General features: G+C 36.2%; 1 pseudogene; it reads right to left on the bottom strand.

The window, feature by feature from the left end:
- Positions 1-274: 274 nt before the first annotated feature.
- LOC138835191 (U6 spliceosomal RNA) lies at positions 275-371 on the bottom strand (annotated as a pseudogene).
- Between the last annotated feature and the right edge of the window lie 6,384 nt (positions 372-6,755).

The following is a 6,755-nucleotide window of genomic DNA, read 5'->3' as shown; positions in this document are numbered from 1 at the left end:
ACATTGTTTTATAATATATAGGTTCATTAATGTGTCCTTTCAGATTGCATTCCATATAGAAAAGGTTTAAGATTCCTTTAATTCCTACGTCCTTATAGAATTTTATTTCTTTGGGATAAAATGAAAATGTTATTTAATTTCAAAACTTTTATAAAGGTTATGCAATGTAAAGGCCTTTATAAAAAGGTGAAGATTGAATGGTGTAAAACTAACTTTTATTCCTATGAATTACATGTATAATTACACTTGTATATTTGTAATCAACTGTTTAGTAACTGTTTTTCATTTCTTCACAAATTTTCATATCATCCTTGTGCAAGAGCCATGTTAATCTCTGTATTGTAATTTGGGTAAATGTGCTGCTGAAGCATGTAGTGTCCTGTAAATTTAAGTAATTAATGATGCAATCTTAAGACAGGCATATATCCTTGGTTGCCTATTTGTAACAAGGAAACCTTATTGTTTCCTAAATTGCTATTCATCTTGTTTCTGTAAAATTGTGTTTATGATGGAAAAAACTTACATTGATAGGTCCACCTGTATCCATATTTTAAAAAATTTTTCCCTTCCCCTCCACAAATGATACCAACATCAAATACAGTGAAAACAGGGGTTATACCATGCGGGAGGGACATACAAAGTAACAAAGAAATAATCTTATAAATATGTTAGAAATAATTACAGGAAAGGAAAAAATTTGAATTCTTATTTTCGGGTTCATTTCACCTAACATCAACTTATCTAACAATTTCTGCGTGTCTCAGACATACACTAGTAATTGCTAATAAGGGAACCCATGGGACCTATGTTACTTTGGGCCTGGCTTACTTCACTTAATATAATTTTTTCCAAGTTTTCCATTTCCTAACAAATGGGGCAATATCATTCTTTCAGATAGAGACATAGAATTCCATTGTATATATATACCACATTTTCTTGATCCATTCATCTACTGAGGGGCATCTGGGTTGGCTCCATATCTTAGCTATGGTAAAGCTGCAATAAATATATTTGTGCTGGTAGCTTTTTTATGGTCTAGTTTGTGATCATTTGGGTAAATGCCCAAAAGTGGGATTGCTCGATCATAGGGAAGCTCTATGTGGAGTCTTTGGAGGAACCTCCATACTACTTTCCAAAGTGGTTGAACAAGAATACACTCCCACTAACCATGCATTAAGGTTCCCTTTTGTCCACATCCCCTCCAGCATCTGTTGTTATTAGAGTTCTTGATTATAGCCATTCTAACTTGGGTGAGGTGATATAATAATGTTGATTGATTTACATTTCTTTTATGGCTAGGGACGTTGAGCATTTCTGCATGCGTTTATTGGTCATCCTCCTTTCCTCTTCAGAGAAGTTTCTCTTTATGTCTTTAGCCCACTTATTTATTGGGCAGTATTTTCTTTGAGTATTTGTGTTGGGGATTTATTTTTTTGATTTCCAGGTCTGTTTTAGATATGAAAACCTTGTCGGTTGTATGGCTAGTGAAGATCATCTCCGATTCCGTGGGCTTTCTAGTGATCTTTCTAGCTATGTCCTTTGCCATGCAGAAACTCTGCAATTGCATGCAATCCCATTTGTCCAAACTTTCTTTCATTTGTTTTGCTTCTGGGTTTCTTTTCAGAAAAATTCAGCCTTTGTCAAGGAGACCTAGGCTTTCTAGGTAATGTTTAAAGAATATTTGCTTTGACTCCGAGGTCTTTGATTCATTTGGAGTTGATTCTGGTACAGCGTGATATATAAGGATCTAGCCTTAATTTTCAACAAGTGATTAACCAATTTTGCTGGTACCATTTTCTGATCAGCCTGTCTTTCCTCAATTTTATCTTTTTAGACCTTTATCGAATCTTAGATGATTATGGGTCTGTAGGTTCATTTCTGGGTTTTCAATTCTAGTCCATTGTTCCTGAGGTCTTTTCTTGTGCCAGTACAAAAGTGTTTAAATTACTATGGCTTTGTAGTAGAGTTTGAAATTTGGTATTGATATTCCTCCAACACCGTTCTTTCTGTTAAGGATCACTTTTTGCAATTGGGGGTCTTTTGTTGTTCCATATGAATTTTTGGATTGCCTCTTCTATTTCCTTGAAGAAGGCGGTAGGAATATTGATAGGTATGGCATTGAACTTGTAGATAGTCTTGGGAAATATTGCCATTTCACAATGTTCATCCTTCCTATCGAGGAGCATGGGAGGTTTTGCCACTTTCTAAGTTCTATTTTGATTTCCTTTTTCAGATTTTTAAAGTTTTCATCATAGAAGTCCTTTAATTCTTTGGTTAAGTTAATTCCTAGGTATTTTATTTTTGTGGGGCTATTACAAATGGAAACCCTTTCTTGATTTGAGCCACGCTTTTCTAATTGTTGGCATATAGAAAAGCCATTGATTTTTGAGGATTAATTTTATACCCTTCTATTTTGCCCACGTTTTGAATTAGCTTGAGTAATTTGGGAGTGGAGTCCGTGGGATTCCTTAAGTACAAGATTATGTAATCTGCAATGAGGGAGTATTTTACTTCTTCTTTCCCTATTTGCATCCCTTTTATGTTGGCATATTGTCTTATTTCTGTAGCTAGGTATTCTAATACTAAATTGAAGAGAAGTTGAGAGTGGACATCCTTGTGTCATTCCTGTGTTAAGAGGAAATGGCTGTAGTTTTTCACCATTAATTATAATGCTGGCTGTAGGTTTTCCATATACAGCTTTTATTGTATTGAGGAATGTTCCATAGATACCTAATTTTTCCAGAACCCTTATCATAAAGGGGTTTTGGATCGGGTCCAGTGCTTTTTCTGCAGCTGTTGAGATAACCATGTGGTTTTAATCCTTGCTCTTGTTGATATGATAAATTATATTAATTGATTTGTGTACATTGAACCAGGTTTGCATCCCTGAAATGAATCCTGTATGATAGTGGTGTATGATTTTTTGGATGAAGTGTTGAATTCGATTGGCCAAAATTTTGTTGAAAATTTTGTATCAATGTTCATCAAAGAAATGGGTCTATAGTTCTCTTTCTTTGATGATTCCCTGCTTGGTATTGGGATGAAGGTTATGATGGCTTCATGGAATGAGTTTGGTAGTGAACTTTCTCTTTCAATTTCATTGAAGAATTAGAGGAGTATTGGTGTGAGCTCTGTTTTGAAGGTCTTGTACAATTCTGCTGTAAAATCCATCTGGTCCTGGGATTTTCTTAGATGGGAGGTCTCTTATTGCTGTGTCTATTTCAACGCTTGATATGGGCCCCTTAAGATGTTTTAACCCATCTTGTTTTAGTATTTGCATGTTGATAATTGCTAGCAAAAGTTCCATTTCTGCCAAGTTTCAAACTTATTAGCATAAAGGTTTGAAAATATTCCCTTAAAATGTTCAGAATCTTGGTTGTTTCCGTGGTGATGTTTCCATTCTCATCTCTGACTTTATTTATTTGGGTGTGTTCCTTCATTTTCTGATAAGATTTGCTAAGGGTCTGTCAATTTTGTTAATTTTTTCAAAGAACCAACTCTTTGTTTTGTTGATTCTTTCTGTTTTTTGTTTATTCTAATTCTTTTAACTCTGATTTAATGTTAATTATTTCTTTCTATCTATTGAATTGGAGTTTATCTTGCTGCTCTTTGTCAATGTGGTTCAGATGTCTCATTAAATGGTTGGTTTCAGATATCTCTAATTTGTTGGTGTAGGAACTCAGAGCTATAAACTTGCCTCTGAGTACTGCCTTTGCTGTGTCCCAGAGGAGCTGGTAATTTCTGTGTTCATTTTTGTTGAATATCATGGACATTTGAATTTCCTTTCTAATCTCTTCCATGACCCCCCTGTTTATTCAACAGTGTGTTGTTCAACCTCTATTTGTTACAAGACTTTTTTGGTGGCTTTTGGTGTTGAGTTCTAATTTTATTCCCTTGTGGTCTGACAAAATGTAAGGTGTAACTTCAGTGTTTCTGAATTTGGACAAGTTTGTTTTGTGACGTAAACTGTGATTTCTTTTGGAAAATGTTCCATGTGCTGCCGAGTAAAACCTGTATTCTGATGTCTGTTAAATCTAGTTGATCTATGCAGTTGTTTAGATCTGTGGTTTCTCTGTTGATTTTTTGCCGATTTGATCTATATAGTGGGGATAGCGGTGTGTTAAAATTCTCAACAATTAATGTCTTTGGATCTATGTGAGATCTGAGGGAAAATAGTGTTTCTTGGATAAATTTGGGTGCTCCATTGTTTGGCGATTCCATATTTAGGATTGTAATATCCTCCTGAAGTAGAGAACCCATAAGTCGTATGTAGCCACCTTCTTTAACTCTTTACACGAATTTTAATTTGAAGCATATTTTATCTGATATTATTATTGCAACTCCTTCCTGTTTATGGAAGCTATTTGCTTGGTAGATTTTATTCTAGCCTTTCATTACCAAAATGTGTTTGTTTTTATGGGCAAGGTGTGACTCCTAAAGGCAAGAGATAGAATTATCTTGCTTTTTCATCCAACTAGACAGACTGTTTCGCTAAATTGGAGCTTTAAGTCCATTAATGTTGAGAGCTAGGACTGAGAGGTGTTTGGTAGCTCCTGCCAGGCTATCCACCTCTGTGGGGGCTGTGGAAACTTGGTTCTTCCTATGGTTTTGGATTCTCAGTTTGGGTGTGGTTTCTTAGCCATTATTGTGGTCTTGTTGGTTTTCTATGTGTAGGGCATCTTTAAGTATTTTTTGTAGGGCTGGTTTGGTAGAGATATATTTTTCAGTTTTTCTTTGCTATGGAAGGTTTTTATTTGACCTTCGGTTATGAAGGAGAGTTTAGCTGGGTACAGTATTCTTGGTTGAAAATTGTTGGTCTTCAGGGCATGACATACAGCTTTCCAGGCTCTTCTTGCTTTAATTATCTCTGCTGAAAAATATGAGATGATTCTAATTGGTTTTCCTTTATAGGTGATTGATCTTTTCTCCTTGACATGTTTTAGGAACTTATGTTTGGTCTTAATTGATCCTGAGTGGATTATAATGTGACAGTGGGAAGTGTTGTTCTGGTGTGGTCTATTTGGGGTTCTACAAGCATCTTGTATCTGAATAGGCGTATCTTTTTGTATGTTTGGAAAGTTCTCTGCTTGGATCCTGTTAAACAAATTTCCTAGACAATTAACTTCTGTCTCTAGGTGTTCCTCTACACCAATTGTCCTCAGAGTAGGCCTTCTGATTGTCTATTCCAAATGTTGAATAGATCTATCATGTTTCTTCGATTTGTCTTGGATAGTTGTAAGTTCTTTTTAATACCTAGGCTCTCTTCAATCCCTGAGATTCGATCTACTGCATTAAATAACCTATTGGTTTTTTTTTGATTCTATACATTCTTTTTTTCTTTTTTTATTTTTTTTAAATTTTATATTATTTTATTTGTGAACATACTGTACAGAGGGGTTACAATTACATGGGCAGGATAATGCGTACATTTCTTACCAAGCATTGCAGCCTCTCCTTTGATTTACCCTTCACATCCCTTCCCCGCCTCCCCTCTCCCCCCCAATCCCAATCCTTCTCCTTCTCGCCCCTTCCCCACCCCCCATTCTCTACATTCTTTTTTTTTTTAATTTAATTTTATTTTATTTGAGAACATACTGTACAGAGGGGCTACAATTACATGGGCAGGATAATGCATACATTTCTTACCAAGCATTGCAGCCTCCTCCTTTGTTTACCCTTCACCTCCCTTCCCAGCCTCCCCCCTCCCCCCACTCAATTATACCCCCCTTCCCCCCCCAACACCGACATTGTAAAGTTGGTTTTGACATGACATTTTGTACTTCTCATGGTTGCAACAGGTCCACCTGAATCCTTAAACGACTTGTTTGTCCCCATCTCCTCCACATGTTATACTGACATCAAATATAGTGAAATCGGGGGTTACACTGTGGGGGAGGGACATACAAAGCAACAAAGAAATAATCTTATAAATGCGTTAGAAACACATGCATGAAAGAAACGAAAACATTAAAATACATATTTAAGGGTTCATTTTCCTAACATCACATTATCTGACCTTTTCCGCTTGACTCATACCTATACTAGATATTGCAAATAAGGGAAACCATGGGAGCTATGCTTCTTTGGGCCTGGCTTACTTCACTTAATATAATTTTTTCCAAGCCTTTCCATTTCCTAACAAATGGGGAAATGTCATTCTTTCTGATGGAGGCATAGAATTCCATTGTGTATATATACCACATTTTCTTGATCCATTCATCTACTGAGGGGCATCGGGGTTGGTTCCATATCTTAGCTATGGTAAATAATGCTGCAAAAAACATAGTTGTGCTGGTAGCTTTAGTGTGGTCTTGTTTGTAAACATTTGGGTAAATGCCCAAAAGTGGGATTGCTGGATCATAGGGGAGATCTATGTGAAGTCTGTTGAGGAACCTCCATACTGCTTTCCAAAGTGGTTGAACAAGTTTACATTCCCACCAACAATGAAGTAAGGTTCCTTTCTGTCCACATCCCCTCCAGCATCTGTTGTTGTTAGAGTTCTTGATTTTTGCTGTTCTAACTGGAGTGAGGTGATATCTAAATGTTGTTTTGATTTGCATTTCTTTTAGGGCTAGGGATGTTGAACATTTCTTCATGTGTCTATTGGCCATCCTTCTTTCTTCTTCAGAGAAGCTTCTCTTTAAGTCTTTCGCCAACTTATTTATTGGGCAGTTTTTTCTTTGAGGATTTGTTGTTGGGTGGTTTAATTTTTTGAGTTCCAAGTATATTTGAGATATGAGACCCTTGTCCGTTGT

The sequence above is a fragment of the Dipodomys merriami genome, unplaced genomic scaffold, assembly GCF_024711535.1.
Source record: "Dipodomys merriami isolate MVZ:Mamm:240054 unplaced genomic scaffold, mDipMer1.0.p SCAF_23, whole genome shotgun sequence".
Classification (NCBI taxonomy): Eukaryota; Metazoa; Chordata; class Mammalia; order Rodentia; family Heteromyidae; genus Dipodomys; species Dipodomys merriami.
This window is presented reverse-complemented; position numbering and strand designations above follow the sequence as displayed.